Source organism: Oncorhynchus gorbuscha, unplaced genomic scaffold (assembly GCF_021184085.1).
Source record: "Oncorhynchus gorbuscha isolate QuinsamMale2020 ecotype Even-year unplaced genomic scaffold, OgorEven_v1.0 Un_scaffold_1016, whole genome shotgun sequence".
Taxonomy (NCBI): Eukaryota; Metazoa; Chordata; class Actinopteri; order Salmoniformes; family Salmonidae; genus Oncorhynchus; species Oncorhynchus gorbuscha.
Window position 1 is genome coordinate 177,501 of NW_025745929.1, and position 12,562 is coordinate 190,062.

At 38.7% G+C, this 12,562-nt stretch overlaps 1 protein-coding gene across 1 annotated transcript in view; it reads right to left on the reverse strand.

Annotated features, from left to right (window-relative positions):
- Positions 1-12,562, reverse strand: part of LOC124020997 (voltage-dependent T-type calcium channel subunit alpha-1H-like) — a gene marked incomplete at its 3' end in the record, with an annotated part of 212,184 nt that overhangs the window by 175,741 nt on the left and 23,881 nt on the right.

Here is a 12,562-nt window from a genome sequence, read left to right on the forward strand (position 1 = left end):
AACAAAATGGAGCGATTTCTCCTACACAAATAATATTTTTGGAAAAACTGATCATTTGCTATCTAACTGAGAGTCTCCTCATTGAAAACGTCCGAAGTTCTTCGAAAGTAAATGATTTTATTTGAATGCTTTTCTTGTTTTTGTGAAAATGTTGCCTGCTGAATGCTAGGCTTAATGCTATGCTAGCTATCAATACTCTAGCTATGGTTGAAAAGCATATTTTGAAAATCTGATATGACAGTGTTGTTAACAAAAGGCTAAGCTTGTGTTTCAATATATTTATTTAATTTCATTTGCGATTTTCATGAATAGTTAACGTTGCGTTATGCTAATGAGATTGAGGCTATGATTACGCTCCCGGATACGGGATAGCTCGACGCTAGAGGTTGAAGACACACTAGAATTACAGACATCTGTTAGAGACACATTCCGGAATGTGGACATCTGTTAGAGACACATTCCGGAATGTGGACATCTGTTAAAGACACATTCCGGAATGTGGACATCTGTTAAAGACACATTCCGGAATGTGGACATCTGTTAGAGACACATTCTGGTAGATCGACATCTGTTAGAGACACATTCTGGTAGATGGACATCACATTCTGGTAGATGGACATCTGTTAGAGACACATTCTGGTAGATCGACATCTGTTAGAGACACATTCTGGTAGATGGACATCACATTCTGGTAGATGGACATCTGTTAGAGACACATTCTGGTAGATGGACATCTGTTAAAGACACATTCTGGTAGATGGACATCTGTTAGAGACACATTCTGGTAGATGGACATCACATTCTGGTAGATGGACATCACATTCTGTTAGATGGACATCACATTCTGGTAGATGGACATCTGTTAGAGACACATTCTGGTAGATGGACATCTGATAGAGACACATTCTGGTAGATGGACATCTGTTAAAGACACATTCTGGTAGATGGACATCTGTTAAAGACACATTCTGGTAGATGGACATCTGTTAGAGACACATTCTGGTAGATGGACATCTGTTAGAGACACATTCTGGTAGATGGACATCTGTTAGAGACACATTCCGGAATGTGGACATCTGTTAAAGACACATTCTGGTAGATGGACATCACATTCTGGTAGATGGACATCTGTTAAAGACACATTCTGGTAGATGGACATCTGTTAAAGACACATTCTGGTAGATGGACAACACATTCTGGTAGATGGACATCTGTTAGAGACACATTCTGGTAGATGGACATCTGTTAGAGACACATTCTGGTAGATGGACATCTGTTAAAGACACATTCTGGTAGATGGACAACACATTCTGGTAGATGGACATCTGTTAGAGACACATTCTGGTAGATGGACATCTGTTAAAGACACATTCTGGTAGATGGACATCTGTTAAAGACACATTCTGGTAGATGGACAACACATTCTGGTAGATGGACATCTGTTAGAGACACATTCTGGTAGATGGACATCTGTTAAAGACACATTCTGGTAGATGGACATCTGTTAGAGACACATTCTGGTAGATGGACATCTGTTAGAGACACATTCTGGTAGATGGACATCTGTTAAAGACACATTCCGGAATGTGGACATCTGTTAAAGACACATTCCGGAATGTGGACATCTGTTAAAGACACATTCCGGAATGTGGACATCTGTTAAAGACACGTTCCGGAATGTGGACATCTGTTAAAGACACGTTCCGGAATGTGGACATCTGTTAAAGACACGTTCCGGAATGTGGACATCTGTTAAAGACACGTTCCGGAATGTGGACATCTGTTAAAGACACACTAGAATTACAGACAGTGGATTTCAGAGGAAAATTTTAAAGGGCCGGTGTAGCCATTTCAATATCTCAATATAAACATTTAAAAAATATTTTTAATATCAAATCATTTCTGGTGAACAATTAAGTACTTTACTGTGATTGTTTTCTATTTAAAATTGTATTAAAAAAGAAAACAAAAATGGTTTATTAGAAAAATAACAATTTCTCAAGCAAGAATTTAGCTAGGACAGTCTGGGAATGAGGAGGAGAAAACTGAACAACTAGCCTTTATTGGCAGAGACGTTTGGAACTCTCTTTCTTATTGGTCCATTAACTAATTAATCGCTCGGTGATGTCATCAGGCAGACCAGAATTCCATCCCACCAAAACCGGCTGAAATTTCAGGAGGTCTTTTCAAAACAGCTCTTAACACTAAAAAAAGGAGCATTATCATAATTATCACAATTTCAAAACTATTATTCCAACCTCATAGTGTGGAAATATATATATATATAAAACACAGGGAAATGACGGTTTTGAATGCACTGGGCCTTTAACAGTCCACTTCTAACTGATGACGGTCTGGTTTGAACTGACTTCCCATATGGATTATCTAACACACACAACTGGGCCAAAGACAAACATGATATCACAAGAACCTGAAGACTGGAAATATTCCACACTGAGAGAGGTGAGGTAAAGAGGTACAACTGTAGACTGATGATGACTATTACTCTACAAAGAGAGGTGAGGTAAAGAGGTACAACTGTAGACTGATGATGACTATTACTCTACAAAGAGAGGTGAGGTAAAGAGGTACAACTGTAGACTGATGATGACTATTACTCTACAAAGAGAGGTGAGGTAAAGAGGTACAACTGTAGACTGATGATGACTATTACTCTACAAAGAGAGGTGAGGTAAAGAGGTACAACTGTAGACTGATGATGACTATTACTCTACAAAGAGAGGTGAGGTAAAGAGGTACAACTGTAGACTGATGATGACTATTACTCTACAAAGAGAGGTGAGGTAAAGAGGTACAACTGTAGACTGATGATGACTATTACTCTACAAAGAGAGGTGAGGTAAAGAGGTACAACTGTAGACTGATGATGACTATTACTCTACAAAGAGAGGTGAGGTAAAGAGGTACAACTGTAGACTGATGATGACTATTACTCTACAAAGAGAGGTGAGGTAAAGAGGTACAACTGTAGACTGATGATGACTATTACTCTACAAAGAGAGGTGAGGTAAAGAGGTACAACTGTAGACTGATGATGACTATTACTCTACAAAGAGAGGTGAGGTAAAGAGGTACAACTGTAGACTGATGATGACTATTACTCTACAAAGAGAGGTGAGGTAAAGAGGTACAACTGTAGACTGATGATGACTATTACTCTACAAAGAGAGGTGAGGTAAAGAGGTACAACTGTAGACTGATGATGACTATTACTCTACAAAGAGAGGTGAGGTAAAGAGGTACAACTGTAGACTGATGATGACTATTACTCTACAAAGAGAGGTGAGGTAAAGAGGTACAACTGTAGACTGATGATGACTATTACTCTACAAAGAGAGGTGAGGTAAAGAGGTACAACTGTAGACTGATGATGACTATTACTCTACAAAGAGAGGTGAGGTAAAGAGGTACAACTGTAGACTGATGATGACTATTACTCTACAAAGAGAGGTGAGGTAAAGAGGTACAACTGTAGACTGATGATGACTATTACTCTACAAAGAGAGGTGAGGTAAAGAGGTACAACTGTAGACTGATGATGACTATTACTCTACAAAGAGAGGTGAGGTAAAGAGGTACAACTGTAGACTGATGATGACTATTACTCTACAAAGAGAGGTGAGGTAAAGAGGTACAACTGTAGACTGATGATGACTATTACTCTACAAAGAGAGGTGAGGTAAAGAGGTACAACTGTAGACTGATGATGACTATTACTCTACAAAGAGAGGTGAGGTAAAGAGGTACAACTGTAGACTGATGATGACTATTACTCTACAAAGAGAGGTGAGGTAAAGAGGTACAACTGTAGACTGATGATGACTATTACTCTACAAAGAGAGGTGAGGTAAAGAGGTACAACTGTAGACTGATGATGACTATTACTCTACAAAGAGAGGTGAGGTAAAGAGGTACAACTGTAGACTGATGATGACTATTACTCTACAAAGGAGTACAACTGTAGACTGATGATGACTATTACTCTACAAAGAGAGGTGAGGTAAAGAGGTACAACTGTAGACTGATGATGACTATTACTCTACAAAGAGAGGTGAGGTAAAGAGGTACAACTGTAGACTGATGATGACTATTACTCTACAAAGAGAGGTGATGATGACTATTACTCTACAAAGAGGAGGGAAAGAGGTACAACTGTAGACTGATGATGACTATTACTCTACAAAGAGAGGTGAGGTAAAGAGGTACAACTGTAGACTGATGATGACTATTACTCTACAAAGAGAGGTGAGGTAAAGAGGTACAACTGTAGACTGATGATGACTATTACTCTACAAAGAGAGGTGAGGTAAAGAGGTACAACTGTAGACTGATGATGACTATTACTCTACAAAGAGAGGTGAGGTAAAGAGGTACAACTGTAGACTGATGATGACTATTACTCTACAAAGAGAGGTGAGGTAAAGAGGTACAACTGTAGACTGATGATGACTATTACTCTACAAAGAGAGGTGAGGTAAAGAGGTACAACTGTAGACTGATGATGACTATTACTCTACAAAGAGAGGTGAGGTAAAGAGGTACAACTGTAGACTGATGATGACTATTACTCTACAAAGAGAGGTGAGGTAAAGAGGTACAACTGTAGACTGATGATGACTATTACTCTACAAAGAGAGGTGAGGTAAAGAGGTACAACTGTAGACTGATGATGACTATTACTCTACAAAGAGAGGTGAGGTAAAGAGGTACAACTGTAGACTGATGATGACTATTACTCTACAAAGAGAGGTGAGGTAAAGAGGTACAACTGTAGACTGATGATGACTATTACTCTACAAAGAGAGGTGAGGTAAAGAGGTACAACTGTAGACTGATGATGACTATTACTCTACAAAGAGAGGTGAGGTAAAGAGGTACAACTGTAGACTGATGATGACTATTACTCTACAAAGAGAGGTGAGGTAAAGAGGTACAACTGTAGACTGATGATGACTATTACTCTACAAAGAGAGGTGAGGTAAAGAGGTACAACTGTAGACTGATGATGACTATTACTCTACAAAGAGAGGTGAGGTAAAGAGGTACAACTGTAGACTGATGATGACTATTACTCTACAAAGAGAGGTGAGGTAAAGAGGTACAACTGTAGACTGATGATGACTATTACTCTACAAAGAGAGGTGAGGTAAAGAGGTACAACTGTAGACTGATGATGACTATTACTCTACAAAGAGAGGTGAGGTAAAGAGGTACAACTGTAGACTGATGATGACTATTACTCTACAAAGAGAGGTGAGGTAAAGAGGTACAACTGTAGACTGATGATGACTATTACTCTACAAAGAGAGGTGAGGTAAAGAGGTACAACTGTAGACTGATGATGACTATTACTCTACAAAGAGAGGTGAGGTAAAGAGGTACAACTGTAGACTGATGATGACTATTACTCTACAAAGAGAGGTGAGGTAAAGAGGTACAACTGTAGACTGATGATGACTATTACTCTACAAAGAGAGGTGAGGTAAAGAGGTACAACTGTAGACTGATGATGACTATTACTCTACAAAGAGAGGTGAGGTAAAGAGGTACAACTGTAGACTGATGATGACTATTACTCTACAAAGAGAGGTGAGGTAAAGAGGTACAACTGTAGACTGATGATGACTATTACTCTACAAAGAGAGGTGAGGTAAAGAGGTACAACTGTAGACTGATGATGACTATTACTCTACAAAGAGAGGTGAGGTAAAGAGGTACAACTGTAGACTGATGATGACTATTACTCTACAAAGAGAGGTGAGGTAAAGAGGTACAACTGTAGACTGATGATGACTATTACTCTACAAAGAGTACAAGGTGAGATGTACAAAAAGAGGGTACAACTGTAGACTGATGATGACTATTACTCTACAAAGAGAGGTGAGGTAAAGAGGTACAACTGTAGACTGATGATGACTATTACTCTACAAAGAGAGGTGAGGTAAAGAGGTACAACTGTAGACTGATGATGACTATTACTCTACAAAGAGAGGTGAGGTAAAGAGGTACAACTGTAGACTGATGATGACTATTACTCTACAAAGAGAGGTGAGGTAAAGAGGTACAACTGTAGACTGATGATGACTATTACTCTACAAAGAGAGGTGAGGTAAAGAGGTACAACTGTAGACTGATGATGACTATTACTCTACAAAGAGAGGTGAGGTAAAGAGGTACAACTGTAGACTGATGATGACTATTACTCTACAAAGAGAGGTGAGGTAAAGAGGTACAACTGTAGACTGATGATGACTATTACTCTACAAAGAGAGGTGAGGTAAAGAGGTACAACTGTAGACTGATGATGACTATTACTCTACAAAGAGAGGTGAGGTAAAGAGGTACACTCTACTGTAGTACAACTGTAGACTGATGATGACTATTACTCTACAAAGAGAGGTGAGGTAAAGAGGTACAACTGTAGACTGATGATGACTATTACTCTACAAAGAGAGGTGAGGTAAAGAGGTACAACTGTAGACTGATGATGACTATTACTCTACAAAGAGAGGTGAGGTAAAGAGGTACAACTGTAGACTGATGATGACTATTACTCTACAAAGAGAGGTGAGGTAAAGAGGTACAACTGTAGACTGATGATGACTATTACTCTACAAAGAGAGGTGAGGTAAAGAGGTACAACTGTAGACTGATGATGACTATTACTCTACAAAGAGAGGTGAGGTAAAGAGGTACAACTGTAGACTGATGATGACTATTACTCTACAAAGAGAGGTGAGGTAAAGAGGTACAACTGTAGACTGATGATGACTATTACTCTACAAAGAGAGGTGAGGTAAAGAGGTACAACTGTAGACTGATGATGACTATTACTCTACAAAGAGAGGTGAGGTAAAGAGGTACAACTGTAGACTGATGATGACTATTACTCTACAAAGAGAGGTGAGGTAAAGAGGTACAACTGTAGACTGATGATGACTATTACTCTACAAAGAGAGGTGAGGTAAAGAGGTACAACTGTAGACTGATGATGACTATTACTCTACAAAGAGAGGTGAGGTAAAGAGGTACAACTGTAGACTGATGATGACTATTACTCTACAAAGAGAGGTGAGGTACAAAAAGAGGTACAACTGTAGACTGATGATGACTATTACTCTACAAAGAGAGGTGAGGTAAAGAGGTACAACTGTAGACTGATGATGACTATTACTCTACAAAGAGAGGTGAGGTAAAGAGGTACAACTGTAGACTGATGATGACTATTACTCTACAAAGAGAGGTGAGGTAAAGAGGTACAACTGTAGACTGATGATGACTATTACTCTACAAAGAGAGGTGAGGTAAAGAGGTACAACTGTAGACTGATGATGACTATTACTCTACAAAGAGAGGTGAGGTAAAGAGGTACAACTGTAGACTGATGATGACTATTACTCTACAAAGAGAGGTGAGGTAAAGAGGTACAACTGTAGACTGATGATGACTATTACTCTACAAAGAGAGGTGAGGTAAAGAGGTACAACTGTAGACTGATGATGACTATTACTCTACAAAGAGAGGTGAGGTAAAGAGGTACAACTGTAGACTGATGATGACTATTACTCTACAAAGAGAGGTGAGGTAAAGAGGTACAACTGTAGACTGATGATGACTATTACTCTACAAAGAGAGGTGAGGTAAAGAGGTACAACTGTAGACTGATGATGACTATTACTCTACAAAGAGAGTACAACTGTAGACTGAGGTAAAGAGGTACAACTGTAGACTGATGATGACTATTACTCTACAAAGAGAGGTGAGGTAAAGAGGTACAACTGTAGACTGATGATGACTATTACTCTACAAAAGAGAGGTGAGGTAAAGAGGTACAACTGTAGACTGATGATGACTATTACTCTACAAAGAGAGGTGAGGTAAAGAGGTACAACTGTAGACTGATGATGACTATTACTCTACAAAGAGAGGTGAGGTAAAGAGGTACAACTGTAGACTGATGATGACTATTACTCTACAAAGAGAGGTGAGGTAAAGAGGTACAACTGTAGACTGATGATGACTATTACTCTACAAAGAGAGGTGAGGTAAAGAGGTACAACTGTAGACTGATGATGACTATTACTCTACAAAGAGAGGTGAGGTAAAGAGGTACAACTGTAGACTGATGATGACTATTACTCTACAAAGAGAGGTGAGGTAAAGAGGTACAACTGTAGACTGATGATGACTATTACTCTACAAAGAGAGGTGAGGTAAAGAGGTACAACTGTAGACTGATGATGACTATTACTCTACAAAGAGAGGTGAGGTAAAGAGGTACAACTGTAGACTGATGATGACTATTACTCTACAAAGAGAGGTGAGGTAAAGAGGTACAACTGTAGACTGATGATGACTATTACTCTACAAAGAGAGGTGAGGTAAAGAGGTACAACTGTAGACTGATGATGACTATTACTCTACAAAGAGAGGTGAGGTAAAGAGGTACAACTGTAGACTGATGATGACTATTACTCTACAAAGAGAGGTGAGGTAAAGAGGTACAACTGTAGACTGATGATGACTATTACTCTACAAAGAGAGGTGAGGTAAAGAGGTACAACTGTAGACTGATGATGACTATTACTCTACAAAGAGAGGTGAGGTAAAGAGGTACAACTGTAGACTGATGATGACTATTACTCTACAAAGAGAGGTGAGGTAAAGAGGTACAACTGTAGACTGATGATGACTATTACTCTACAAAGAGAGGTGAGGTAAAGAGGTACAACTGTAGACTGATGATGACTATTACTCTACAAAGAGAGGTGAGGTAAAGAGGTACAACTGTAGACTGATGATGACTATTACTCTACAAAGAGAGGTGAGGTAAAGAGGTACAACTGTAGACTGATGATGACTATTACTCTACAAAGAGAGGTGAGGTAAAGAGGTACAACTGTAGACTGATGATGACTATTACTCTACAAAGAGAGGTGAGGTAAAGAGGTACAACTGTAGACTGATGATGACTATTACTCTACAAAGAGAGGTGAGGTAAAGAGGTACAACTGTAGACTGATGATGACTATTACTCTACAAAGAGAGGTGAGGTAAAGAGGTACAACTGTAGACTGATGATGACTATTACTCTACAAAAAGTAAAGAGGTGAGGTAAAGAGGTACAACTGTAGACTGATGATGACTATTACTCTACAAAGAGAGGTGAGGTAAAGAGGTACAACTGTAGACTGATGATGACTATTACTCTACAAAGAGAGGTGAGGTAAAGAGGTACAACTGTAGACTGATGATGACTATTACTCTACAAAGAGAGGTGAGGTAAAGAGGTACAACTGTAGACTGATGATGACTATTACTCTACAAAGAGAGGTGAGGTAAAGAGGTACAACTGTAGACTGATGATGACTATTACTCTACAAAGAGAGGTGAGGTAAAGAGGTACAACTGTAGACTGATGATGACTATTACTCTACAAAGAGAGGTGAGGTAAAGAGGTACAACTGTAGACTGATGATGACTATTACTCTACAAAGAGAGGTGAGGTAAAGAGGTACAACTGTAGACTGATGATGACTATTACTCTACAAAGAGAGGTGAGGTAAAGAGGTACAACTGTAGACTGATGATGACTATTACTCTACAAAGAGAGGTGAGGTAAAGAGGTACAACTGTAGACTGATGATGACTATTACTCTACAAAGAGAGGTGAGGTAAAGAGGTACAACTGTAGACTGATGATGACTATTACTCTACAAAGAGAGGTGAGGTACAAAGATGATGACTATTACAACTGTAGACTGTAGACTGATGACTATTACTCTACAAAGAGAGGTGAGGTAAAGTAGACTGACAATGACTAGACTGATGCTAAATGACTATTACTCTACAAAGAGAGGTGAGGTAAAGAGGTACAACTGTAGACTGATGATGACTATTACTCTACTGAGAGGTGAGGTAAAGAGGTACAACTGTAGACTGATGATGACTATTACTCTACAAAGAGAGGTGAGGTAAAGAGGTACAACTGTAGACTGATGATGACTATTACTCTACTGAGAGGTGAAGAGATGACTATTAACTGAGACTGAGAGATGACTATTATTCTACTGAGAGGTGAGGTGAAGAGATGACTATTATTCTACTGAGAGGTGAGGTGAAGAGATGACTATTATTCTACAAAGAGGTGAAGAGATGACTATTATTCTACTGAGAGGTGAAGAGATGACTATTATTCTACTGAGAGGTGAAGAGATGACTATTATTCTACTGAGAGGTGAAGAGATGACTATTATTCTACTGAGGTGAGGTGAAGAGATGACTATTATTCTACTGAGAGGTGAAGAGATGACTATTATTCTACTGAGAGGTGAGGTGAAGAGATGACTATTATTCTACTGAGAGGTGAAGAGATGACTATTATTCTACTGAGAGGTGAAGAGATGACTATTATTCTACTGAGAGGTGAAGAGATGACTATTATTCTACTGAGAGGTGAGAGGTGAGGTGAAGAGATGACTATTATTCTACTGAGAGGTGAGATGACTATTATTCTACTGAGAGAGATGACTATTATTCTACTGAGAGGTGAAGAGATGACTATTATTCTTATTGACTACTGAGAGGTGAAGAGATGACTATTATTCTACTGAGAGGTGAAGAGATGACTATTATTCTTAGGTTCTACTGAGAGGTGAAGAGATGACTATTATTCTACTGAGGTGAGGTGAAGAGATGACTATTATTCTACTGAGAGGTGAAGAGATGACTATTATTCTACTGAGAGGTGAGGTGAAGAGATGAAGAGATTATTCTACTGAGAGGTGAGGTGAAGAGATGACTATTATTCTACTGAGAGGTGAAGAGATGACTATTATTCTACTGAGAGGTGAAGAGATGACTATTATTCTACTGAGAGGTGAAGAGAGGTGAAGAGATGACTATTATTCTACTGAGAGGTGAAGAGATGACTATTATTCTACTGAGAGGTGAAGAGATGACTATTATTCTACTGAGAGGTGAAGAGATGACTATTATTCTACTGAGAGGTGAAGAGATGACTATTATTCTACTGAGAGGTGAGGTGAAGAGATGACTATTATTCTACTGAGAGGTGAAGAGATGACTATTATTCTACTGAGAGGTGAGGATGACTATTATTCTACTGAAGAGATGACTATTATTCTACTGAGAGGTGAAGAGATGACTATTATTCTACTGAGAGGTGAAGAGATGACTATTATTCTACTGAGAGGTGAGGTGAAGAGATGACTATTATTCTACTGAGAGGTGAAGAGATGACTATTATTCTACTGAGAGGTGAAGAGATGACTATTATTCTACTGAGAGGTGAAGAGATGACTATTATTCTACTGAGAGGTGAGGTGAAGAGATGACTATTATTCTACTGAGAGGTGAAGAGATGACTATTATTCTACTGAGAGGTGAAGAGATGACTATTATTCTACTGAGAGGTGAAGAGATGACTATTATTCTACTGAGAGGTGAAGAGATGACTATTATTCTACTGAGAGGTGAAGAGATGACTATTATTCTACTGAGAGGTGAAGAGATGACTATTATTCTACTGAGAGGTGAAGAGATGACTATTATTCTACTGAGAGGTGAGGTGAAGAGATGACTATTATTCTACTGAGAGGTGAGGTGAAGAGATGACTATTATTCTACTGAGAGGTGAGGTGAAGAGATGACTATTATTCTACTGAGAGGTGAAGAGATGACTATTATTCTACTGAGAGGTGAGGTGAAGAGATGACTATTATTCTACTGAGAGGTGAAGAGATGACTATTATTCTACTGAGAGGTGAAGAGATGACTATTATTCTACTGAGAGGTGAAGAGATGACTATTATTCTACTGAGAGGTGAAGAGATGACTATTATTCTACTGAGAGGTGAAGAGATGACTATTATTCTACTGAGAGGTGAGGTGAAGAGATGACTATTATTCTACTGAGAGGTGAAGAGATGACTATTATTCTACTGAGAGGTGAAGAGATGACTATTATTCTACTGAGAGGTGAAGAGATGACTATTATTCTACTGAGAGGTGAAGAGATGACTATTATTCTACTGAGAGAGATGAGGTGAGAGATGACTATTAAGAGATGACTATTATTCTACTGAGGTGAAGAGATGACTAGTATTATACTGAGAGGTGAAGAGATGACTATTATTCTACTGAGAGGTGAGGTGAAGAGATGACTATTATTCTACTGAGAGGTGAAGAGATGACTATTATTCTACTGAGAGGTGAAGAGATGACTATTATTCTACTGAGAGGTGAAGAGATGACTATTATTCTACTGAGAGGTGAAGAGATGACTATTATTCTACTGAGAGGTGAAGAGATGACTATTATTCTACTGAGAGGTGAAGAGATGACTATTATTCTACTGAGAGGTGAAGAGATGACTATTATTCTACTGAGAGGTGAAGAGATGACTATTATTCTACTGAGAGGTGAAGAGATGACTATTATTCTACTGAGAGGTGAAGAGATGACTATTATTCTACTGAGAGGTGAGGTGAAGAGATGACTATTATTCTACTGAGAGGTG